At 47.5% G+C, this 27,876-nt stretch overlaps 1 protein-coding gene across 1 annotated transcript in view; it reads right to left on the reverse strand.

Moving 5' to 3' along the window:
* Positions 1 to 6,075, reverse strand: part of LOC137519276 (fucolectin-like) — a 116,727-nt gene extending 110,652 nt beyond the window's left edge. Inside the window, exon 1 of the mRNA XM_068238186.1 lies at positions 5,860 to 6,075. The gene's annotated coding sequence lies outside the window, so the exon portion shown is untranslated. The remainder of the gene's footprint in view (positions 1 to 5,859) is intronic.
* Positions 6,076 to 27,876: the final 21,801 nt, after the last annotated feature.

The raw sequence follows: 27,876 nt of genomic DNA on the forward strand, positions 1-27,876 counted from the left end.
TAGAGTGTGAGCTCCTCTGAGGACAGTCAGTGACATGACTATGTACTCTGTAATGTGCTGCAGAAGATGTCAGTGCTATATAAATACATAATAATAATATGGTAGGACATTAGACTATAACTATGGTAGGATTAGAGTGTGAGCTCCTCTGAGGACAGTCAGTGACATGACTATGTACTCTGTAATGTGCTGCAGAAGATGTCAGTGCTATATAAATACATAATAATACTATGGTAGGACATTAGGCTATGACTATGGTAGGATTAGAGTGTGAGCTCCTCTGAGGACAGTCAGTGACATGACTATGTACTCTGTAAAGTGCTGCAGAAGATGTCAGTGCTATATAAATACATAATAATAATATGGTAGGACATTACACTAGGACTATGGTAGGATTAGATTGTGAGCTCCTCTGAGGACAGTCAGTGACATGACTATGTACTCTGTAAAGTGCTGCAGAAGATGTCAGTGCTATATAAATACATAATAATAATATGGTAGGACATTACACTATGACTATGGTAGGATTAGATTGTGAGCTGCTCTGAGGACAGTTAGTAACATGACTGTGTACTCTGTAAAGTGCTGCAGAAGATGTCAGTGCTATATAAATACATAATAATAATATGGTAGGACATTGTACTATGACTATAGTAGGATTAGAGTGTGAGCTCCTCTGAGGACAGTCAGTGACATGACTATGTACTCTGTAATGTGCTGCAGAAGATGTCAGTGCTGTATAAATACATAATAATAATATGGTAGGACATTAGACTATAACTATGGTAGGATTAGAGTGTGAGCTCCTCTGAGGACAGTCAGTGACATGACTATGTACTCTGTAATGTGCTGCAGAAGATGTCAGTGCTATATAAATACATAATAATAATATGGTAGGACATTAGACTATGACTATGGTAGGATTAGATTGTGAGCTCCTCTGAGGACAGTCAGTGACATGACTATGTACTCTGTAATGTGCTGCAGAAGATGTCAGTGCTATATAAATACATAATAATAATATGGTAGGACATTAGACTATGACTATGGTAGGATTAGATTGTGAGCTCCTCTGAGGACAGTCAGTGACATGACTATGTACCCTGTAAAGTGCTGTAGAATATGTCAGTGCTATATAAATACATAATAATAATATGGTAGGACATTAGACTATGACTATGGCAGGATTAGAGTGTGAGCTCCCCTGGGGACAGTCAGTGACATGACTATGTACTCTGTAATGTGCTGCAGAAGATGTCAGTGCTATATAAATACATAATAATAATATGGTAGGACATTAGACTATGACTATGGTAGGATTAGAGTGTGAGCTCCTCTGAGGACAGTCAGTGACATGACTATGTACTCTGTAATGTGCTGCAGGAGATGTCAGTGCTATATAAATACATAATAATAATATGGTAGGACATTAGACTATGACTATGGTAGGATTAGACTGTGAGCTCCTCTGAGGACAGTCAGTGACATGACTATGTACTCTGTAATGTACTGCAGTAGATGTCAGTGCTATATAAATACATAATAATAATATGGTAGGACATTAGACTATGACTATGGCAGGATTAGAGTGTGAGCTCCCCTGGGGACAGTCAGTGACATGACTATGTACTCTGTAATGTGCTGCAGAAGATGTCAGTGCTATATAAATACATAATAATAATAATATGGTAGGCCATTAGACTATGACTATGGTAGGATTAGAGTGTGAGCTCCTCTGAGGACAAGCAGTGACATGACTATGTACTCTGTAATGTGCTGCAGGAGATGTCAGTGCTATATAAATACATAATAATATGGTAGGACATTAGACTATGACTATGGTAGGATTAGAGTGTGAGCTCCTCTGAGGACAAGCAGTGACATGACTATGTACTCTGTAATGTGCTGCAGGAGATGTCAGTGCTATATAAATACATAATAATATGGTAGGACATTAGACTATGACTATGGCAGGATTAGAGTGTGAGCTCCTCTGAGGGCAGTCAGTGACATGACTATGTACTCTGTAATGTGCTGCAGGAGATGTCAGTGCTATATAAATACATAATAATAATATGGTAGGACATTAGACTATGACTATGGTAGGATTAGAGTGTGAGCTCCCCTGGGGACAGTCAGTGACATGACTATGTACTCTGTAATGTGCTGCAGGAGATGTCAGTGCTATAGAAATACATAATAATAATATGGTAGGACATTACACTATGACTATGGCAGTATTAGAGTGTGAGCTCCTCTGAGGACAGCCAGTGACATGACTATGTACTCTGTAATGTGCTGCAGAAGATGGCAGTGCTATAGAAATACATAATAATAATATGGTAGGACATTACACTATGACTATGGTAGGATTAGAGTGTGAGCTCCTCTGAGGACAGTCAGTGACATGACTATGTACTCTGTAATGTGCTGCAGAAGATGTCAGTGCTATATAAATACATAATAATAATATGGTAGGACATTAGACTATGACTATGGTAGGATTAGAGTGTGAGCTCCTCTGAGGACAGTCAGTGACATGACTATGTACTCTGTAATGTGCTGCAGAAGATGTCAGTGCTATATAAATACATAATAATAATATGGTAGGACATTACACTATGACTATGGTAGGATTAGAGTGTGAGCTCCTCTGAGGACAGTCAGTGAAATGACTATGTACTATGTAATGTGCTGCAGAAGATGTCAGTGCTATATAAATACATAATAATAATATGGTAGGACATTAGACTATGACTATGGTAGGATTAGATTGTGAGCTCCTCTGAGGACAGTCAGTGACATGACTATGTACTCTGTAATGTGCTGCAGAAGATGTCAGTGCTATATAAATACATAATAATAATATGGTAGGACATTAGGCTATGACTATGGTAGGATTAGATTGTGAGCTCCTCTGAGGACAGTCAGTGACATGACTATGTACTCTGTAATGTGCTGCAGAAGATGTCAGTGCTATATAAATACATAATAATAATATGGTAGGACATTACACTATGACTATGGTAGGATTAGATTGTGAGCTCCTCTGAGGACAGTCAGTGACATGACTATGTACTCTGTAATGTGCTGCAGGAGATGTCAGTGCTATATAAATACATAATAATAATATGGTAGGACATTAGACTATGACTATGGTAGGATTAGAGTGTGAGCTCTGAGGACAGTCAGTGACATGACTATGTACTCTGTAATGTGCTGCAGGAGATGTCAGTGCTATATAAATACATAATAATAATATGGTAGGACATTAGACTATGACTATGGTAGGATTAGAGTGTGAGCTCTGAGGACAGTCAGTGACATGACTATGTACTCTGTAATGTGCTGCAGGAGATGTCAGTGCTATATAAATACATAATAATAATAAGGTAGGACATTATACTATGACTATGGTAGGATTAGAGTGTGAGCTCCTCTGAGGACAGTCAGTGACATGACTATGTACTCTGTAATGTGCTGCAGGAGATGTCAGTGCTATATAAATACATAATAATAATAAGGTAGGACATTATACTATGACTATGGTAGGATTAGAGTGTGAGCTCCTCTGAGGACAGTCAGTGACATGACTATGTACTCTGTAAAGTGCTGCAGAAGATGTCAGTGCTGTATAAATACATAATAATAATATGGTAGGACATTACACTATGACTATGGTAGGATTGGAGTGTGAGCTCCTCTGAGGACAGCCAGTGACATGACTATGTACTCTGTAATGTGCTGCAGAAGATTCCAGTGCTATAAAATATCTTGTAGTTTAGAGTGAAAGGAGAAGTAAAGTCTACACAGAAGATCAGTACTTGCAGCTCTGCAAGGCGAGGATACAGAAGTGTTCTCACCAAATACTTTAAACTTATTCTCCATCAAGCGATCACAGATATTACACATAAATGAAGGGCTGGCAGGGTCGGACTGGGCCACAGTAGTACAGTTTTTTCCCTCGGTGGGCCCCGCCTTCAGGTCTCTGGTGGGCCCCTCCCCTCCTTGTCTGACAGAGCTCCAATTGCTGCCTGCAGCACAAAAATTCTCTTCTCAGTGCTGTAATTCTTCATGCTGAGATCAGTGGCGTAGCTAAGGAGCTGTGGGCCTCGATGCAAATTTTACAATGGGGTCCCCCAAGCACTCTATACATAACAATTGATACGACGCACCAAAACCTGCCAATGGCAACTACAGTGTCAGAGGTGCAAGAAGGGGATGGGGAACAGCTTGTTACTGATTACCCCCAAGCACTCTATACATAGCAATCCCTGCCAATGGCAGCTACAGTGTCAGAGGTACAAGAAGGGGATGGGAGGAGCTTGTTACTGATTACCCCCAAGCACTCTATACATAGCAATCCCTGCCAATGGCAGCTACAGTGTCAGAGGTACAAGAAGGGGATGGGAGGAGCTTGTTACTGATTACCCCCAAGCACTCTATACATAGCAATCCCTGCCAATGGCAGCTACAGTGTCAGAGGTACAAGAAGGGGATGGGGAACAGCTTGTTACTGATTACCCCCAAGCACTCTATACATAGCAATCCCTGCCAATGGCAGCTACAGTGTCAGAGGTACAAGAAGGGGATGGGAGGAGCTTGTTACTGATTACCCCCAAGCACTCTATACATAGCAATCCCTGCCAATGGCAGCTACAGTGTCAGAGGTACAAGAAGGGGATGGGGAACAGCTTGTTACTGATTACCCCCAAGCACTCTATACATAGCAATCCCTGCCAATGGCAGCTACAGTGTCAGAGGTACAAGAAGGGGATGGGAGGAGCTTGTTACTGATTACCCCCAAGCACTCTATACATAGCAATCCCTGCCAATGGCAACTACAGTGTCAGAGGTGCAAGAAGGGGATGGGGAGCAGCTTGTTACTGATTACCCCCAAGCACTCTATACATAGCAATCCCTGCCAATGGCAACTACAGTGTCAGAGGTGCAAGAAGGGGATGGGGAGCAGCTTGTTACTGATTACCCCCAAGCACTCTATACATAGCAATCCCTGCCAATGGCAGCTACAGTGTCAGAGGTGCAAGAAGGGGATGGGAACAGCTTGTTACTGATTACCCCCAAGCACTCTATACATAGCAATCCCTGCCAATGGCAGCTACAGTGTCAGAGGTGCAAGAAGGGGATGGGGAGCAGCTTGTTAATGATTACCCCCAAGCACTCTATACATAGCAATCCCTGCCAATGGCAACTACAGTGTCAGAGGTACAAGAAGGGGATGGGGAGCAGCTTGTTACTGATTACCACTATTCAAAGTATCTATAGAAGTGATTATTATGAACACAGGACCAATAGAGAGGTAATACTGCAGTTGAGGGAGGGCCCTTCGGGGCCCCTTTGGACCAAGGGCCCCGATGCGGTCGCAACCTCTGCGGTCGCAACCTCTGCAAAGTAGGACATTACTTTATATTAAAGGAGGGGACTCTATGCAAAGTTTTGCTGGGCAGCAGTGTCTCTGAATTACAATGCTGCTAAGATCATGTACATTTGGCCCTGTCCATAATACATCATGACCACGCCCACCTTCCGGTGCATGGTCACGCCCTTTTTTCACCGCAATCATGGGATGTGTGGGCCCCAGGTTGAAATTTCTTTGGTGGGCCCCCAGTGTCCCAGTCCGACCCTGAGGGCTGGTATGCATGGCACAGCATGGCACAGACTTAGAGGAGTATAAATGATCAGTAAACCTACAAATGTCCACAGACTGCTTAGCCACTGTCCCCCTCCCCACCCCCTTCCATGCCCGTTCATTTCTTGGCAATGCCTCTATGAATCTTGGTCTTGCCAATAAAGTAAAATGACTATCTTTGATTTGATGTAAGAAGTGGAGGAGCTTACCTGGACAGCGTCCTACAGGTTGTGTGCTATAGAGTGGGGCTAAACATTTATAGATTGTGGTAGCCCTAGCTCCTCCCACTTGGCTTAGCAGAAAGAAGTCAGATGTTTGTTTGGTGAACCGTGCCAGAATGGGCGTCCAAAGCAAATATGAGAATTGCCTCTCCGCTTGCTTCAGGCTTGACGACAGTTGTGCAACGTAGAATGTAAGTAGCAGAGGAGGAGGCATGTGTGATGGAGAGATGCTGCAACAGAGTGACATGGCTGCAAGTTCTGGAAGTAATGAGGAAGGTCTATCGGGGTAAACCAATGGTGATTCCAATCATCTGGTAAGGGTTCAAACCCACCAGCAGCCTTTTCTAAGCACTGGTGATTTGAAAAAGCTAGTGCAATGCTATGGGGGAATTTTATAGAATCCCATCCCTCCAGTGACACTCACAAAGCATTACATTAGCAAGATGTCACGCTGGATATGGATGCGGATAGTGGCGCAGCAGCTCCCGCTGCAGCATCCCCGAGCCTCCCGCCGTTGTCAGGGAGGTCTGGTCTGTCTGGGGATGTGGGCGAGCGGATCGCCGGCACTCTTATGCTCTTAGGAGATGTGTCAGCTGACAGCTGCCTGCCCGATCCTGCATCCTGATTGGTTGGGCTTCTGGGCGGCGCCGTTTGAATGGTCCACAGTATATCAGGACCTGCTTGTCATTTGCTCTTTATCTGTTGTTGCGAAAACTTCACAGTGATAGCTCTCAGACCTTAGTCAGATCCTGGTGTGTTTGATCCGGCAGGACCCCGGGGATTCACACATAGCTTAGGATTATTATCGTATTGATTATTCCTGTGTATGACCTTTTGCTTGAACCTCTGATTACTCTCTGCCTCCTGATTCTGTACCTTACCAATCTGATCTGTTGCCGATCCTCTGCCTGAATACCGACCCTGATTTCTGCCTTACGATTCTGTACCTTACCAATCTGATCTGCTGCCGACCCTGTGCCTGAATACCGACCCTGATTTCTGCCTCCTGATTCTGTACCTTACCAATCTGATCTGTTGCCGACCCTGTGCCTGAATACCGACCCTGATTTCTGCCTTACGATTCTGTACCTTTGCCAATCTGATCTGTTGCCAACCTTTGTCTGTATACCCACTCCGATTTCTGTTTGACGATCCTGTACCTCCGATTGACCGATCTGTTACCGACCTTGCCTGTACGACCACTCCCTGTTTAGTGATAGCCCCAGCCACCAAGGGCTATCACTGAGGAGTACTCCTGTTATTACTGTGCACCCAAACACATGCGATCACACATTTGAATAAATGACGGACTATTTGTTCTGATAGAGCTCATTCTGGTCATCCGTTACATCACTGATCGTTACACAAGAGCTTTTAAAATCACATAGAACATTTAAAAAAGTGCTGCTAGTGGGTTCCAGGCCTAATGTTGTTTGTCAATAAGAAGGCACAACAATGACCACACATGATAAATAACATAGCTCCCAACTGTCCCTCTTTTGGAGGGACAGTCCCTCTTTCCTCCTCATTTGTCCCTCTTTCTATGTAAATATTTATATTTCTCTACTAAAAAATGTTTGATTGACTCTAAAGTTTATTCCCCTCCTTTAAATTGATATATTATTAATTTGAAAATGCTAATATGAAGGAAAATGAAGCAGGATAGAAAGGACCAATGTGGTTTGAATTATAAAACAACATATTTTTCTCATGAATTCATTATGGATGGCCGGGTTGGCTGGCGGTGATGCTGTGGCCCATGTGGCTGGGCTGGCGGTGATGCTGTGGCCGATGTGGCTGGGTTGGCTGGCAGTGATGCAGTGACCTGGCTGGCGGTAATGCTGGTTGAAGTAAATGCTGGCCTGACTGGTGGTGATGCTGTGGCCTTTTTGACAGTGATTCTGGGCTGGTTGGCTGGTGGTGATGCTGGGCTGGCCGGCCTGGATAGTTTAGGTAGTGACAGGTGCCCCCTAGTTCAGGTAGTGACAGGAGCCCCTCAGTGTATGTAGTGACAGCAGCCCCCAGTTTAGGTAGTGACAGGCACCCCCCAGTTTAGGTATTGAGTGACAGGGTCCCCCATTTAGGCAGCGAGAGGCAGGGACCCCCATTTAGGCAGTGAGAGACAGGGACCCCCGTTTAGGCAGTAAGAGACAGGGACCCCCGTTTAAGTAGTGAGTGACAGGGACCCCCGTTTAGGCAGTGAGAGACAGGGACCCCCATTTAAGTAGTGAGTGACAGGGACCCCCATTTAGGCAGTGAGTGACAGGGACCCCCCTCTAGCCGCCGCTCCCCTCCTCACCTTGCAGCGTCAGACCTCAATCAGCGGGCGATCCGACCAGTAAGAGCGGGCGCTGGATGCACCACGCTCTATATGCGGAAGTGATGTCACTTCTGCATATCAGTGCGGTGTGCTAGGTCCTAGCGCCCGCACTATTGGTCACCGCCTGATCGAGGTCTGACGCGGCTAGAGGGAGGGGGGGTGAGCGTCGGCCAGAGGAGGTGAGCGGGGGCCAGGGGGAGGCAGGCGGCCGCCCGTTTTTGCCATAGTGCGAACGCCCATGCCCTGAGCGTACCCCCCTAGGGCGGCTGGGGTTACCCCATGTGTTGCGGGTCGCACCCACCGCACCCCCGTCACGACGCTACTGTGTGGAGTCCCTGATATAAGAGCTCAAACTCACCAAGTGTGGCTGTAGGTAAACGTCCAAATAGGTGCAACATTTTTCAGTTAAGCCTCCAATTCCCGACACAATTGGTCTTCCGGGTGGGCAAGATATATTTTTGTGAATCTTTGGCAGTAAGTATAATGTGGGTATCACTGGTTTGTCCACTGTCAAATACAAAAGTTCTTTTGGAGAAATTATTTTGTTTCTAACCCCATATAGCAAGATGTTATCCAATTTTCTCTTGTATGTGTCGGTTGGATCGGAGGGCAATCTGCAATAGTACAATCTGTTGTTAAGTTGCCTAAATGCCTCTTGGCGATACATCTCTTCTGGCCAGATCACGATATTGCCCCCCTTATCTGCTTCTTTTATTATGAGGGTTTTATTCTTTGCTAAGCTTTTTATGGTGTGACGCTCCCTCTTGGTTATATTTCCGTCCTTTAGAGGGGTAATCCTCAAAGTTTTAATTTCCTTACATGTTAAGTTAAAAAATATTTTCACTGCCGGACAATTTTCAAAGGGATGAAACTGGAGGGCCTCTTAAACTGGGCTGTGCCTGAGGGCTCGTTTTCCTGCAAAAGATCAATCAAGATTTCAAAGATTCCCTTATCGTTGATATCCAGACCTAGGTCAATGTAATCTGTAGGTGAGCGGGCAAACATTTTGTGCAATACCAGCTTTCTACAAAAAAAGAAAAAGGTCTTTAAGGACTGTGAATTTGTCTAGGGAGGCTGTAGGTGAAAAAGTGAGTCCCTGTTCTAAAATTGATGGTTCTGTCTCATGGAGCTCATAATCTGACAGGTTAATGATCCTTAATTTATTTGATTCAGTTTCTTGGTCTGATTTGTTCTGTTCTGAAGATTGTGTACTACTGAGCCCCCTTGAACTGTTTGTGGGTCTTCGTCTGCTTGACTTCCTACCACCCCTTCTATTTCGCTTTCTGCCTCGCTTGTTTCGGATAAAAAAATCACTATGGGTATCTATTTCTGAGCGGCTTTCATCAAAATGTCTCACGCTGTCCCCCAACTGGGCATTGCCAGAGCTCGGGTTACCAGGGTTATTGGCTACTGGTCTAGGTCTGTTGCCCCCACTTGGATTGCCTGATCCTCCACCACGTGGTTTTCTTGGACATCCCCGTCCATTGCCACGGTGTTTCCATCTATATGCCTGTCCATCATCAAAATCTTTACCATCTCTACTGTATTTACTTTTCTTGCCATTACTTATGCGTTTTTCAAAATCCTCCAGTTCCCCCTTGAATTTATTTAAAAAGGGTTGGACAAGTTTGGATTCATCAAAGCTTCTTAAGCACTTCACAACTGAGGGGTTTTACCCCTGGAGCACTAGAGCAATTTTCACCTTTCAGCGCTCCTTCCATTCATTCGTCTATAACTTTATCATTACTTATCACAATGAAATGAAGTATATCTTGTTTTTTCGCCTCCAATTAGGCTCTCTTTAGGTGGGACATTATGCCAAGAATTATTTTATTCTAATGTGTTTTAATGGGAAAATAGGAAAAATGTGGGAAAAATGTATTATTTTTCAGTTTTCGGCCTTTATAGTTTTTAAATAATGCATGCTACTGTAATTAAAACCCATGAAATGTATTTGCCCATTTGTCCCGGTTATAAAACCATTTAAATTATGTCCCTATCACAATGTTTGGCGCCAATATTTTATTTGGAAATAAAGGTGCATTTTTTTTCAGTTTTGCGTCCATCTCTAATTACAAGCCCATAGTTTATAAAGTAACAGTGTTATACCCTCTTGACATAAATATTTAAAAAGTTCAGTCCCTAAGGTAACTATTTATGTATTTTTTTTTAATTGTAATTTTTTTCTTTTATTACAAAAAAAAAAATGGGGAGTGTGGGAGGTAAGGAGTTAATTTTTAGTGTATAACTTATGTATTTTTATATAAAAAATGCTTAAGGCCCGGTTCACACTTGCGGTTCTCTGCCAAACGGACCGGATGACCTGACCGGATCCGGACCGGATCCGGATCGGAACCGTACGGTTCTGATCCGGATCCGATCCGGATCCGGTCAGGTTGCATCAGGTGTTCATCAGGATGCGATCCGGATCCGTTTGGCAAAAGTTAGTACAAACCAAATAAAATGTTGGGGTCTGGGAGGTCAGCAGAAGGGGGACCTGTGGAATCAGGCCCTCTGCTGTTTAGCACTCACCTCCACCTCCGACATGCTGCCAACATCTCCAGCTCATTTAAAAGTCACTGCTGCTCCACTCCAAAATGCTTGCCCATGTGTCCCCATCCAAAATCGCCGCAACAATCCGCATAGGAAGTGGGGTAGAACATCCGGATTTTTAGCCAGTGTGTTGTGCGCTCTCCGGTTCTCATTGGTTTGTATTGGCCGGATGGTGCAGTCCGGCTCCGCCCCGGATACGGCTGCCGGAGGAGCCGGACCAAAAAATAGCGCATGTTGGGTCTTATGCCGGAGTCCGGATCCGGTCCGGACGAAACGGACGCATGTGAACGCACGCATAGGCTTTCATTGCTATGCCGTGCGTCCGTTCCGTCCGTCCCGCAAGCGGTCCGGCTCCGGCACGGCGATTCCGGACGGCGCCCGCTAATGTGAACCGGGCCTTAGGGTGTAGTTTTACTATTTGGCCACAAGATGGCCACAGTAACTTTTTGTTTATGTGTCCTGTAAGCGTCCGGAAGGACGCTTGCAGGAAGTGTTATGAGGCTGAGACACTTTTTTTTTTCACAATGATCGCGCTGCTTCTCGTAGAAGCAGCTGAGCATTGCGGGGGCTTGGATCAATGAACGGGAACGTTTTTTCCCGTTCATTGATCTCCGGGCGATCGGGCGGTGGCGTGCACAAGCGTGGGGGAGCGCGGACGAGCACGCAGGAGCGCAGACAGCGGTGGGAGCGGCGTCAGGTGCGGATTTCTCCGTCCCTTGGTGGTAACAGGGTGGAAAAAGGGACGGAGAAATCCGCACCGCTGGGGATACACTGGTTAAATCTGTTTAGACTGTTGCTATGTCAGCCTTAGTTTTATCTAATAATTGCTGGTCATGTTCAATGAGCATGTTTAAGATAATAACAAAGCATTTTCCCAAACCACCTTCCCATTTGTCTTTAAATTGGGAATCAGCCTCCCAAGAAGGGAAGATCTGCACTTGTAAACCACGAGGATAAATGCCTTCCTTTATATAAACTCAGAGGCTGTGGATGTTCCACCAAAGGCTGGTGTAAGTTTTGTATAATTCCTTGTATCTATTGCATAAATCACGGAATGGCTTGGGGAATAGGCTCAGCCTTGCCAGCCTCAGTAACCTCACCAAACAGTGACTCCGGCCTAGTGTTCCATGCTGATTCTACATTTTGCAGTGAAAAAGCCATAATTAGCAGAATATTCCATAAATCCCTGTTGGGTGCAGAATACAAAGAAAGGAGAGCGAAAAGAGAACAGCCTCTCCACACAAAAGTTAGGTGACCAACAACAGGTAGTGTCCGCACTCCCAATTATTGGTATATATTTATGTGGTGTGCTAGCCTCAGGATCCAAAAGAGCCACATAAAGAACCAGAAAGAGAAAGAAATCCTGCACAAAAGCGCTGCACCACCAGTGACAAATATTACAAAGCTTTATTGAACATTATTTTTATTATTTATTGTATTTATAAAGCGCCAGCATATTACGCAGCGCTGGACATTAGTTTAGGTTACAGACAATATTTAGGGGTGACATACAGCGATATGACAATACAGGAATACAAGAAAGACCAGATCACACAGCACAGTATGAGTACAAGGTGCTTAGTCTGTGTAAACATCTAAAAAACAATTAAAACAAAGTGCTGTCATCAGCAACTCAACACAATACAATATTATGTGGAAACAATCAACAATGCCTCACCTCCTATAATCAAAATCAACCCTGCAGGCTGCAAAAAAGACTTAACATGGGTTCAAGAGTTCAACCCAATGTTATGCATACTGGACCCGGGTCTGAACTGTCTAAGTATGTGCAAATCACATGTAGAACCTCCTATGAGTGACCAAAGTGCAAGAAAAAATGAAAGTGCTAGTGCATGAATATTATGCTCATGGAACATGAGAATTGATAAATGTAATCATATATGGACAGCGCATATAAGGATCAGCAATATAAGTGAATGAAGGGGTATACATACGTAGCCCAGGATTGAATATGAAGGCAGCCATGGAGTCGCAATGACCCGGAGTAGTACGCCTGCGCTGCCCGGCGGAACGCGTCCTAGATCATGAGTGATGTCACGTGCAGAAAGTGCCCGGCAACAGGAGCGCGATCTAGGACGTGCTCCGCTGGGCGAAATATATTGCGAAATATTTGATGAGTGTTGCTGCACTCTCTTTCTTAATTGATTACCAGTCTGCCCTATATATATCTTATTACAAGGGCAGCTCAAGAGGTATATGATATCACTCACTGGCGTAACAATAGGCCCTGCAGCCCCTGCAGCCCCTGCCCCCGCAGGGGGGCCCACTCTGGGCCATTTTGGGGGGCTGGAGGGGATGCAGCATGAGGGGAAAGCTATGCTGCAGTTCGGTGGGGAGAGGGGAAGGTCTCCCCCCTCCCTCACCTCGGGCTTCCTCCTCTGTGCTCCCCTCCAGCTTCAATAAGTGTCTGTGAGCAGCGGCGGGCAGCAGCGGCAGATACATACCTACCGTGCGTTCCAGCATGGACGCTCCTCTCTCTAGTCTCTGACGCAACTTCCTGTATTAACAGGAAGTCGCGTCAGAGACTAGAGGGAGAAACTTCCACGCTGGAGCACACGGAAGGTATGTATCTGCCGCCGCTGCTCACGGACACTTATTGAAGCTGGAGGGGAGCGCAGAGGGGAGAGCCCGAGGTGAGGGAGGGGGGACCGTCCCCCTCCTCGCCGAGTGTGGCCATAGCTTTCCCCTCATGCTGCATCCCCTCCAACCCCCCAAAATGGGGCGAGCCGGGGGGCCCACACAGAATTTTTGCAGGGGGGCCCGGTGGGATCTAGTTACGCCCCTGATACTAGTGTTGGGCGAACACCTAGATGTTCGGGTTCGCGAACGTTCGCCGAACATCGCCGCGATGTTCGGGTGTTCGCGCCGAACTCCGAACATAATGGAAGTCAATGGGGACCCGAACTTTCGTGCTTTGTAAAGCTTCCTTACATGCTACATACCCCAAATTAGCAGGGTATGTGCACCTTGGGAGTGGGTACAAGAGGAAAAAAAATATTTGAAAAAGAGCTTATAGTTTTTGAGAAAATTGATTGTAAAGTTTCAAAGGAAAAACTGTCTTTTAAATGTGGAAAATGTCATGTTTCTTTGCACAGGTAACATGCTTTTTGTCGCCATGCAGTCATAAATGTAATACAGAGAAGAGGTTCCAGGAAAAGGGACCGGTAACGGTAACCCAGCAGCAGCAGACGTGATGGAACAGGAGCAGGCGCAGGAGGAGAAGGCCACGCTTTTTGAGACACAACATCCCAGGCCTTGCATGAGGACAAATAGCGTGCGGATATAGCAATGTTTTTTGCCGCCATGCAGTCATAAATGTAATAAAGATGAGAGGTTCAATAAACAGGGACCGGAAACGCTAACCCAGCAGCAGCAGCAGCAGCAGCACACGTGAGGGAACAGGAGGAGCCGCAGGAGGAGAAGGCCACGCTTTTTGAGACACAACATCCCAGGCCTTGCATGAGGACAAATAGCGTGCGGATATAGCAATGCTTTTTGCCGCCATGCAGTCATAAATGTAATAAAGATGAGAGGTTCAACAAACAGGGACCGGAAACGCTAACCCATCACAGATGGTCATTATTCATGTTACTTGGTTGGGGTCCCGGGAGTGTTGCGTAGTCGTTTCCAATCCAGGATTGATTCATTTTAATTTGAGTCAGACTGTCTGCATTTTCTGTGGAGAGGCGGATACGCCGATCTGTGACGATGCCTCCGGCAGCACTGAAACAGCGTTCCGACATAACGCTGGCTGCTGGGCAAGCCAGCACCTCTATTGCGTACATTGCCAGTTCGTGCCAGGTGTCTAGCTTCGATACCCAATAGTTGAAGGGTGCAGATGGATTGTTCAACACAGCTACGCCATCTGACATGTAGTCCTTGACCATCTTCTCCAGGCGATCGGTGTTGGAGGTGGATCTGCACGCTTGCTGTTCTGTGGGCTGCTGCTGCATGGGTGTCATAAAATTTTCCCACTCCAAGGACACTGCCGATACCATTCCCTTTTGGGCACTAGCTGCGGCTTGTGTTGTTTGCTGCCCTCCTGGTCGTCCTGGGTTTGCGGAAGTCAGTCTGTCGGAGTACAACTGGCTAGAGGAGGGGGAGGATGTCAATCTCCTCTCTAAAGTCTCCACAAGGGCCTGCTGGTATTCTTCCATTTTGACCTGTCTGACTCTTTCTTCAAGCAGTTTTGGAACATTGTGTTTGTACCGTGGATCCAGAAGGGTATAAACCCAGTAATTGGTGTTGTCCAGAATGCACACAATGCGTGGGTCGCGTTCAATGCAGTCTAGCATGAATTGAGCCATGTGTGCCAGAGTCCTGCCAGAATCCTCATCATCCTCTTGTGAGCGTTGTGATAGTTGTTGTGATGCATCATAGTCGTCACCTTCTTCCTGGTCTGCTTCTGCTGACCATTCGCGCTGAATTGTGGAAGTCCAACGTGCACCGCTCTGGCCCTCGTCAGTGGTGGCAGGAAATTCCTGCTCCAACTCCAGCTGTTCCTCCTCCTCTTCTTCGTCATAGCTGCTGGGGCCAGCGTTTCCTGAGGCGGATGGCCTGATGTTGGTACCATCACGCTGATCGTTTTCTCCCTCAGATTCCCCCAGTTGCATCATGACAGCTGTTTCCTTGATTTTCAACATCGACCTCTTCAGTAAACACAGCAGTGGTATGGTAATGCTGACTGAAGAGTTGTCACTGCTCACAAGCAACGTGGATTGCTCAAAATTTTGGAGGACTTGGCAGAGGTCCAACATGTTGGCCCAATCGGATCCACAGAAGCTTGGCAGCTGTCCGGATGCGCCTCGGTACTGCGCCGTCATGTACTGGACCACTGCACTCTTCTGCTCGCAAAAGCGGGCTAGCATGTGCAGCGTAGAATTCCAGCGCGTAGGGACATCACACAGCAAGCGATGGTGGGGGAGATTGAAGCGCTCCTGCATCTTGGCGAGTGCCCCGAAGCAGTACTGGAATTTCTGCAATGTTTGGCCACTCGTCGCACCTTCAACAGAAGATCGGCCACGCCTGGGTATGTCCTCAGGAACCGCTGAACTACTAGGTTCATCACGTGCGCCAGGCAAGGGATGTGTGTCAGCTTAGCCAACCTTAAAGCGCGAATGAGATTACTCCCATTATCACACACAACCATGCCCGGTTTCAGGTCCAGCGGTGCCAGCCACAAATCCGTCTGTTCCTTTATTCCCCTCCGAATCTCCTCCCCTGTGTGCTGCTTATCCCCAAGGCAGATCAGCTTCAGCAACGCTTGCTGACGCATGCCAACAGCTGTGCTGCACTGCTTCCACGATCCTACTGCTGCTGGTGCTGGGTTAGCGTTTCCGGATGAGGTACAGCTTTGAGATGCGTTGGAGGAGAAGGAGTCAGAGAGGTAGGTGCTGCTGTTGTTATCCAGTGGGAGGGACGGCGGTGCAGCTGTTTGCGGCGTGGGCAACACCCACGCCGTAGCAGGTGAGGAATCGCTGCCAGGCTCCACAAGGTTCACCCAGTGCGCGGTAAGGGAGATGTATCGACCCTGGCCGAACGCACTCGTCCAGGTGTCAGTGGTGAGGTGAACCTTGCAGGCAACGGCATTCTTCAAGCTTCGGGTTATTTTGCTGACCACGTGCTCATGCAACTCAGGCACTGCAGAGCGCGCAAAGTGGTAGCGGCTGGGAACCACGTAACGTGGGATGGCCACTGACATCATGCCCTTGAAGCTGTTTGTCTCCACCACTCGATATGGCAGCATTTCGCAGGCCAGAAGCTTGGCTATGCTGGCTGTTACTGCCACGGCCTGGGGGTCATTTGCTGGCAATTTCCTCTTGCGCTCAAACATCTCCGAGACAGACAACTGAACCGTAGCGCTGCACACGGAAGGGCTGTTGGTTGTTGTGTTTGATGAACACTGGGAGACCTCAAGAGCACTAGTCAGGAAAGTGACAGTGTCAGCGTCTGATGTTTGTGAATGTTGTGAACCACGCAATGGCTGGGCTACTGCTGCTGCTGAGGCGGGTCTGGTGGTGAGTCTGGTGAACCCAAGGGAGGCAGTGTTGCTGGTGGTACCCTGTCCTGCTGCGTTTGCCCACAGAGTGGGATGTTTGGATAGCATGTGGCGGCTCATGCTGGTGGTGGAGAGGTTGTTAATACTTTTCCCCCTGCTCAGGCGGGTCTTGCACACCTTGCAAATCGCCATGGTAACATCCTCAGTGCAGTCTTCAAAGAAAGCCCAGACTTTGGAGCACCTGCCTTGCTGACGATTTCTGTTTGCTCCTCTTTTGCCTCTCACTTGAACTTCCCCGCTTGTGGTGCCTGAAATTGCGCGCCGCCTACCTTGTGGCACAAGGCGAACTCGTGCAGCAGTGGGTTCTTCAACAGACTCATCTGTGCTGCTGCTACGACGGCGATGTTCTCGTTCACAAACAAAATCTGGGTCTCTGTCCACATTGTCCATACCCTCCTCTTCCATCTCCTGAAACTCGTCATATGTCATTGTGGGGGGCCGCCGCCGTGGAGTAGAGCTCCCCAGAACAACCTCTGCGCAGCTCACTCCAACGTCGTCTTCCAGATCTTGTCGGCCGACCTCCTGCAATTGCAACCCCTCCTGCCCAACTTGCTCTGGGATTTGGGTTTCCGAGTCCTCCTCGGACTCGCCTTGTATTTCAGTGCGCGGTGCATTTCCCACAGTTAATGGTTGTGAATCCGGGCACAACATTTCTGGCTGTTCCTCCATTGACCTTTGAAAGGTGGAAGTTTGTTGGGCTGGGAATAGCTCCTGCGAATACCCCATTGTGTCCTGAGGTAATTCATCGGACTGGTTATCTGGCAGTTGTGTGCGTGGTGTCGCTGCCGGTTGTGTCAGCTTTGTGCCCACTGGCTCCTTGTAACTGGCTGAGGACTCGGACCTCGTGCGTGATGTGCTGGTGCTGCTTAACCCACTGCTGGACGCTTGAGAGGTCATCCAAGTAATTATCTGGTCCTGTTCTTTTGGATTTGTGAGGGTTGTTGTCCTGGACAACATGGGCGGTATTGAGTGGGTTTTCTTGGGTGCTCCCCTGTGGCCTGTACGTGAACCGTCAGGGGAAACACCTCTTCCCTTGCCCCTCCCTCTTTCACCGGATTTCTTCCTCATTTCACTTATCCTTAAAGTACACGCTGACTGGCAGCAGTACAGTGGCAGTACAGAAATGCTATACAGTACCACTATTCCCAGCAGCGACACAGAGCACAATGCTATACAGTGGCGGGTGAGCGGTGTACCACTATTCCCAGCAGCGACACAGAGCACAATGCTATACAGTGGCGGGTGAGCGGTGTACTACTATTCCCAGCAGACACAGAGTGGCAGTAAACAGAATGCTATATAGTGTGGCTGAGCGAGGTACACAGAGTGGCAGTAAACAGAATGCTATATAGTGTGGCTGAGCGAGTGGTGTACTACTATTCCCAGCAGACACAGAACAGTAAACAGAATGCTATATAGTGTGGCTGAGCGGTGTACCACTATTCCCAGCAGCGACACAGAGCACAATGCTATACAGTGGTGGGTGAGCGGTGTACCACTATTCCCAGCAGCGACACAGAGCACAATGCTATACAGTGGCGGGTGAGCGGTGTACTACTATTCCCAGCAGACACAGAGTGGCAGTAAACAGAATGCTATATAGTGTGGCTGAGCGAGGTACACAGAGTGGCAGTAAACAGAATGCTATATAGTGTGGCTGAGCGAGCGGTGTACTACTATTCCCAGCAGACACAGAACAGTAAACAGAATGCTATATAGTGTGACTGAGCGGTGTACCACTATTCCCAGCAGCGACACAGAGCACAATGCTATACAGTGGCGGGTGAGCGGTGTACCACTATTCCCAGCAGCGACACAGAGCACAATGCTATACAGTGGCGGGTGAGAGGTGTACCACTATTCCCAGCAGCGACACAGAGCACAATGCTATACAGTGGCGGGTGAGCGGTGTACTACTATTCCCAGCAGACACAGAGTGGCAGTAAACAGAATGCTATATAGTGTGGCTGAGCGAGGTACACAGAGTGGCAGTAAACAGAATGCTATATAGTGTGGCTGAGCGAGCGGTGTACTACTATTCCCAGCAGACACAGAACAGTAAACAGAATGCTATATAGTGTGGCTGAGCGAGGTACACAGAGTGGCAGTAAACAGAATGCTGAGCGAGCGGTGTACTACTATTCCCAGCAGCGACACAATGACTGGGGGGACCCTGGCTAGCGTGGCTGGAGTGCGAACTACCCTGCCTGCCTACCCAAAGCTAAACCCACAGACAAATGGCGGAAATATGACGTGGTTCGGGTATTTATTTACCCGAACCACGTGACAGTTCGGCCAATCAGAGCGTGTTCGGGTCCGAACCACGTGACCCGTTCGGCCAATCACAGCGCTAGCCGAACGTTCGGGGAACGTTCGGCCATGCGCTCTTAGTTCGGCCATGTGGCCGAACGGTTTGGCCGAACACCATCAGGTGTTCGGCCGAACTCGAACATCACCCGAACAGGGTGATGTTCTGCAGAACCCGAACAGTGGCGAACACTGTTCGCCCAACACTACCTGATACCACTCGATCTACAATTGTTATATTGATAAAGTTGGAAAGTCTCTGTTCCTGACTGAGGCATTAGTTACTGAATAGGTAGGGGACATGTATTGACAAACAGAGCAATTGCCACATGGGTGACTACCCCTAAGTCTAAAACCACTTCCCAAAGATCTAGTAGATCTCTGGTAAAAACTACTGCACATGATATCCTTAAGATTTTTTGCTCTTCTGCAGCCCATTGATGGAAATGGTTTAAGAGCCGTGGCTAAATGACTGTCAGATAGTACGATGGGCCAGTGTATTTGCAATGTTTGGCTGATGTCAGACCACTGATTGTTGTAATTGGTGATGAATCGGATGGTTGCATTCTCGATTTTATTTTTTAGGCACAACAAGTCAGCTCTATTAGCCTCTCTAGCTCTCCTATATCCACGGGCTATTCCCTTCTTAGGGTATCCTCTATCTCGTAGGCACTGCGATAAATCATGGGCTTGTTGTTGGAAGTCCTCATGTTCCGAACAGTTCCTTCTCAACCTTAAGAACCGGCCAGTTGGAAGATTCGTCTTTTGATCTGGTTTATGGCAACTTTGACAGTGTAATAAACTATTAGTTGCTGTTACATAGTTACATAGTTATTTTGGTTGAAAAAAGACATACGTCCATCGAATTCAACCAGTACAAAGTACAACTCCAGCCTGCTCCCTCACATATCCCTGTTGATCCAGAGGAAGGCGAAAAACCCTTACAAGGCATGGTCCAATTAGCCGCAAAAGGGAAAAATTCCTTCCCGACTCCAGATGGCAATCAGATAAAATCCCTGGATCAACATCATTAGGCATTACCTAGTAATTGTAGCCATGGATGTCTTTCAACGCAAGGAAAGCATCTAAGCCCCCTTTAAATGCAGGTATAGAGTTTGCCATAACGACTTCCTGTGGCAATGCATTCCACATCTTAATCACTCTTACTGTAAAGAACCCTTTCCTAAATAAATGGCTAAAACGTTTTTCCTCCATGCGCAGATCATGTCCTCTAGTCCTTTGAGAAGGCCTAAGGACAAAAAGCTCATCCGCCAAGCTATTATATTGCCCTCTGATGTATTTATACATGTTAATTAGATCTCCTCTAAGGCGTCTTTTCTCTAGACTAAATAAAGCCAGTTTATCTAACTTTTCTTAGTAAGCGAGACCTTCCATCCCACGTATCAATTTTGTTGCTCGTCTCTGCACCTGCTCTAAAACTGCAATATCTTTTTTGTAATGTGGTGCCCAGAACTGAATTCCATATTCCAGATGTGGCCTTACTAGAGAGTTAAACAGGGGCATTATTATGCTAGCATCTCGAGTTTTTATTTCCCTTTTAATGCACCCCAAAATTTTGTTCACTTTAGCTGCAGCGGCTTGGCATTGAGTACGATTATTTAACTTGTTGTCGATGAGTACTCCTAAGTAGTGTTGGGCGAACATCTAGATGTTCGGGTTCGGGCCGAACAGGCCGAACATGGCCGCGATGTTCGGGTGTTCGACCCGAACTCCGAACATAATGGAAGTCAATGGGGACCCGAACTTTTGTGGTTTGTAAAGCCTCCTTACATGCTACATACCCCAAATTTACAGGGTATGTGCACCTTGGGAGTGGGTACAAGAGGAAAAAAAAATTTAGCAAAAAGAGCTTATAGTTTTTGAGAAAATCGATTTTAAAGTTTCAAAGGGAAAACTGTCTTTTAAATGCGGGAAATGTCTGTTTTCTTTGCACAGGTAACATGCTTTTTGTCGGCATGCAGTCATAAATGTAATACATATAAGAGGTTCCAGGAAAAGGGACCGGTAATGCTAACCCAGCAGCAGCACACGTGATGGAACAGGAGGAGGGTGGCGCAGGAGGAGAAGGCCACGCTTTGAGACACAACAACCCAGGCCTTGCATGAGGACAAGAAGCGTGCGGATAGCATGCTTTGTACCACCATGCAGTCATAAATGTAATAAAGATAAGTGGTTCAATAAACAGGGACCACGCGGCAACGCTAACCCAGCAGCAGCACACGTGATGGAACAGGAGGAGGCGCAGGAGGAGAAGGCCACGCTTTGTGAGACACAACAACCCAGGCCTTGCATGAGGACAAAAAGCGTGCGGATAGCATGCTTTGTACCGCCATGTAGTCATAAATGTAATAAAGATAAGAGGTTCAATAAACAGGGACCACGCGGCAACGCTAACCCAGCAGCAGCAGCAGCACACGTGATGGAACAGGAGGAGGCGCAGGAGGAGAAGGCCACGCTTTGTGAGACACAACAACCCAGGCCTTGCATGAGGACAAAAAGCGTGCGGATAGCATGCTTTGTACCGCCATGTAGTCATAAATGTAATAAAGATAAGAGGTTCCATAAACAGGGACCGGCAACGGTAACCCAGCAGCAGCAGCAGCAGCAGCAGCACACGTGATGGAACAGGAGGAGGCGCAGGAGGAGAAGGCCACGCTTTGTGAGACACAACAACCCAGGCCTTGCATGAGGACAAAAAGCGTGCGGATATAGCAGCAATGCTTTTTGCCGCCATGCAGTCATAAATGTAATACAGATGAGAGGTTCAATAAACAGGGACCGGAAACGCTAAACCATCCCAGATGTTCATCGGTCATGTTACTTGGTTGGGGTCCAGGAGTGTTGCGTAGTCGTTTCCAATCCAGGATTGATTCATTTTAATTTGAGTCAGACGGTCTGCATTTTCTGTGGAGAGGCGGATACGCCGATCTGTGATGATGCCTCCGGCAGCACTGAAACAGCGTTCCGACATAACGCTGGCTGCCGGGCAAGCCAGCACCTCTATTGCGTACATTGCCAGTTCGTGCCAGGTGTCTAGCTTCATGCCCGGTTTCAGGTCCAGCGGTGCCAGCCACAAATCCGTCTGTTCCTTTATTCCCCTCCAAATTTCCTCCCCTGTGTGCTGCTTATCCCCAAGGCAGATCAGCTTCAGCAACGCTTGCTGACGCATGCCAACAGCTGTGCTGCACTGCTTCCACGATCCTACTGCTGCTGGTGCTGGGTTAGCATTTCCGGATGAGGTACAGCTTTGAGATGCGTTGGAGGAGAAGGAGTCAGAGAGGTAGGTGCTGCTGTTGTTATCCAGCTGTTTGCGGCGTGGGCAACACCCGCGCCGTAGCAGGTGAGGAATCGCTGCCAGGCTCCACAAGGTTCACCCAGTGCGCGGTAAGGGAGATGTATCGACCCTGGCCGAACGCACTCGTCCAGGTGTCAGTGGTGAGGTGAACCTTGCAGGCAACGGCATTCTTCAAGCTTCGGGTTATTTAGCTGACCACGTGCTCATGCAACTCAGGCACTGCAGAGCGCGCAAAGTGGTAGCGGCTGGGAACAACGTAACGTGGGATGGCCACTGACATCATGCCCTTGAAGCTGTTTGTCTCCACCACTCGATATGGCAGCATTTCGCAGGCCAGAAGCTTGGCTATGCTGGCTGGCTGTTACTGCCACGGCCCGGGGGTCATTTGCTGGCAATTTCCTCTTGTGCTCAAACATCTCAGAGACAGACAACTCAACCGTAGCGCTGCACACCGAAGGGCTGTTGGTTGTTGTGTTTGATGAACACTGGGAGACCTCAAGAGCACTAGTCCGGAAAGTGACAGTGTCAGCATCGTCTGATGTTTGTGAATGTTGTGAACCACGCAATGGCTGGGCTACTGCTGCTGCTGAGGCGGGTCTGGTGGTGAGTCTGGTGAACCCAAGGGAGGCAGTGTTGCTGGTGGTACCCTGTCCTGCCGCGTTTGCCCACAGAGTGGGATGTTTGGATAGAATGTGGCGGCTCATGCTGGTGGTGGAGAGGTTGTTAATACTTTTCCCCCTGCTCAGGCGGGTCTTGCACACCTTGCAAATAGCCATGGTAACATCCTCAGTGCAGTCTTCAAAGAAAGCCCAGACTTTAACTGGCTGAGGACTCGGACCTCGTGCGTGATGTGCTGGTGCTGCTTAACCCACTGCTGGACGCTTGAGAGGTCATCCAAGTAATTATCTGGTCCTGTTCTTTTGGATCTGTGAGGGTTGTTGTCCTGGACAACATGGGCAGTATTGAGTGGGTTTTCTTGGGTGCTCCCCTGTGGCCTGTACGTGAACCGTCAGGGGAAACACCTCTTCCCTTGCCCCTCCCTCTTTCACCGGATTTCTTCCTCATTTCACTTATCCTTAAAGTACACGCTGACTGGCAGCAGTACAGTGGCAGTACAGAAATGCTATACAGTGGTGGGTGAGCGGTGTACCACTATTGTCAGCAGTGACACAGAGCACAATGCTATACAGTGGCGGGTGAGCGGTGTACTACTGTTCCCAGCAGACACAGAGTGGAAGTAAACACAATGCTATATAGTGTGGCTGAGCCGTGTACACAGAGTGGCATTAAACACAATGCTATATAGTCTGCTATATAGTCACCCCGAACAGGGTGATGTTCTGCAGAACCCGAACAGTGGCAAACACTGTTCGCCCAACACTACTGGGAGGGAACGCAGATTTTAGTACCTAAACACACGATACAACATGTTTTCCGGGGTCGGACTCTGAGGCACATACAGATGGTCCCGATCATCATCCTCATCATACAACTCTTCTCCTGAGTCTGACCCACCCACCACCTCTGCCACCCCAACATCCCCAGACACAGACCCCTCATCGTCCTCAACATTAACTTGGGATGCTGGCCTGAGCCAGACCTCCTCCTCCACATCAGGCCCCATCATCTCCTCAATGGCAGCCCTCATTAATCGCTCTGGCGACGGACTGATGGACACAACGTTCTCCTCCGGGGAGGGCTGCTGCTGACCACTGGCTGCTGGGGTGGATGTTATAGCTTGCGTGGGGCGTTGGCTGTTGCTGTTGTTGGGAGTGCTGCTCACAGCGGAGGTCTCTGGGGAACTCATGTTGAGCTCATATAGTGGTTGACGGTGAGTGGAGTATTACTGATCCCAGCAATATACACACTGACTGGCAGAGTACGCAATGCTATATAGTGTGGCTGAGCGGTGTACACAGAGTGGCAGTAAACACAATGCTATATAGTCTGGCTGAGCGAGCGGTGTACTACTGTTCCCAGCAGAATCAGAGTGGCAGTAAACAATGGTATATAGTCTGGCTGAGCGGTGTACACAGAGTGTCAGTAAACAATGGTATATAGTCTGGCTGAGCGAGCGGTGTACTACTGTTCCCAGCAGAATCAGAGTGGCAGTAAACAATGGTATATAGTCTGGCTGAGCGGTGTACACAGAGTGTCAGTAAACAATGGTATATAGTCTGGCTGAGCGGTGTACACACAATGCTATATAGTCTGCTATATAGTGTCAGTAAACAATGGTATATAGTCTGGCTGAGCGAGCGGTGTACTACTGTTCCCAGCAGAATCAGAGTGGCAGTAAACAATGGTATATAGTCTGGCTGAGCGGTGTACACAGAGTGTCAGTAAACAATGGTATATAGTCTGGCTGAGCGAGCGGTGTACTACTGTTCCCAGCAGAATCAGAGTGGCAGTAAACAATGGTATATAGTCTGGCTGAGCGGTGTACACAGAGTGTCAGTAAACAATGGTATATAGTCTGGCTGAGCGGTGTACACACAATGCTATATAGTCTGCTATATAGTGTCAGTAAACAATGGTATATAGTCTGGCTGAGCGAGCGGTGTACTACTGTTCCCAGCAGAATCAGAGTGGCAGTAAACAATGGTATATAGTCTGGCTGAGCGGTGTACACAGAGTGTCAGTAAACAATGGTATATAGTCTGGCTGAGCGAGCGGTGTACTACTGTTCCCAGCAGAATCAGAGTGGCAGTAAACAATGGTATATAGTCTGGCTGAGCGGTGTACACAGAGTGTCAGTAAACAATGGTATATAGTCTGGCTGAGCGGTGTACACACAATGCTATATAGTCTGCTATATAGTGTCAGTAAACAATGGTATATAGTCTGGCTGAGCGAGCGGTGTACTACTGTTCCCAGCAGAATCAGAGTGGCAGTAAACAATGGTATATAGTCTGGCTGAGCGGTGTACACAGAGTTTCAGTAAACAATGGTATATAGTCTGGCTGAGCGGTGTACACAGAGTGTCAGTAAACAATGGTATATAGTCTGGCTGAGCGGTGTACACAGAGTGGCAGTAAACACAATGCTATATAGTCTGGCTGAGCGAGCGGTGTACTACTGTTCCCAGCAGAATCAGAGTGGCAGTAAACAATGGTATATAGTCTGGCTGAGCGGTGTACACAGAGTGTCAGTAAACAATGGTATATAGTCTGGCTGAGCGGTGTACACAGAGTGTCAGTAAACAATGGTATATAGTCTGGCTGAGCGGTGTACACAGAGTGGCAGTAAACACAATGCTATATACTCTGGCTGAGCGAGCGGTGTACTACTGTTCCCAGCAGACACAGAACAGTGAACAGAATGCTATATAGTGTGGCTGAGCGAGCGGTGTACCACTATTCCCAGCAGACACAGAACAGTGAACAGAATGCTATATAGTGTGGCTGAGCGGGCGGTGTACCACTATTCCCAGCAGACACAGAACAGTGAACAGAATGCTATATAGTGTGGATGAGCGAGCGGTGTACCACTATTCCCAGCAGACACAGAACAGTAAACAGAATGCTATATAGTGTGGCTGAGCGAGCGGTGTACCACTATTCCCAGCAGACACAGAACAGTGAACAGAATGCTATATAGTGTGGCTGAGCGAGCGGTGTACCACTATTCCCAGCAGACACAGAACAGTGCACAGAATGCTATATAGTGTGGCTGAGCGAGCGGTGTACCACTATTCCCAGCAGACACAGAACAGTAAACAGAATGCTATATAGTGTGGCTGAGCGAGCGGTGTACCACTATTCCCAGCAGACACAGAACAGTAAACAGAATGCTATATAGTGTGGCTGAGCGAGCGGTGTACCACTATTCCAAGCAGACACAGAACAGTGAACAGAATGCTATATAGTGTGGCTGAGCGAGCGGTGTACCACTATTCCCAGCAGACACAGAGTGGCAGTAAACAGAATGCTATATAGTGTGGCTGAGCGAGGTACACAGAGTGGCAGTAAACAGAATGCTATATAGTGTGGCTGAGCAAGCGGTGTACTACTATTCCCAGCAGACACAGAGTGGCAGTAAACAGAATGCTATATAGTGTGGCTGAGCGAGGTACACAGAGTGGCAGTAAACAGAATGCTATATAGTGTGGCTGAGCAAGCGGTGTACTACTGTTCCCAGCAGTGACACAATGACAGGGGGGACCCTGGCTAGCGTGGCTGGAGCGCGAACTACCCTGCCTGCCTACCCAAAGCTAAACCCACAGACAAATGGCGGAGATATGACGTGGTTCGGGTATTTATTTACCCGAACCACGTGACCGTTCGGCCAATCAGAGCGCGTTCGGGTCCGAACCACGTGACCCGTTCGGCCAATCACAGCGCTAGCCGAACGTTCGGGGAACGTTCGGCCATGCGCTCTTAGTTCGGCCATATGGCCGAACGGTTTGGCCGAGCACCGTCAGGTGTTCGGCCGAACTCGAACATCACCCGAACAGGGTGATGTTCTGCAGAACCCGAACAGTGGCGAACACTGTTCGCCCAACACTACTCCTAAGTCCTTCTCCAAGTTTGATGTCCCCAACTGTATCCCATTTATTTTGTATGGTGCTAGACCGTTGGTACGACCAAAATGCATGACTTTACATTTGTCAACATTGAATTTCATCTGCCATGTATGTGCCCATATAGCCATCCTATCCAGATCCTGTTGCAATATGTTCCTATCTTCCTGAGAGTTGATGATTCTGCACAATTTTGTATCATTTGCAAAAATAGCAACATTGCTCACTACTGCATCTACTAGGTCATTAATACATAAATTGAAGAGCACTGGACCCAGTACAGACCCCTGTGGGACCCCACTGCTAACAGTCTCCCATTTTGAGTACGATCCATTGACCACAACTCTTTGTTTTTTGTCCATTAGCCAGTTCCCTATCCATGCACACAAACTCTTCCCCAGTCCTTGCATCCTCAACTTTTGCACCAGACTTTTGTGGGGAACAGTGTCGAAGGCCTTTGCAAAGTCCAAGTATATCACATCTACAGCATTCCCAATATCCATATTAGCATTCACTACCTCATAAAAGCTGAGCATGTTAGTCAAACAGAACCTGTCTTTAGTAAACCCATGTTGATGCTGAGGAATAAGATTATTTTCTACTCTGAAGTCATGTATAGTATCTCTTAGTAACCCCTCAAATAGTTTGCATACAACTGATGTTAAGCTTACAGGTCTATAATTTCCTAAATCTGATTTTTTGTCCTTCTTAAATAATGGGAAAACGTGGGCTGTACGCCAATCCACTGGGACTCTGCCAGTTGCAAGAGAGTCACAAAAGATAAGATAAAGGGGCTTAGCTATAACTGAACTTAATTCCCTTAGGACCCGAGGATGCATGCCATCCGGGCCAGGTGCCTTGTCTATTTTTAATTTATTTAGTCTTGCCTTCACTTCTTCCTGCGTTAA

Source organism: Hyperolius riggenbachi, chromosome 5 (assembly GCF_040937935.1).
Source record: "Hyperolius riggenbachi isolate aHypRig1 chromosome 5, aHypRig1.pri, whole genome shotgun sequence".
Taxonomy (NCBI): Eukaryota; Metazoa; Chordata; class Amphibia; order Anura; family Hyperoliidae; genus Hyperolius; species Hyperolius riggenbachi.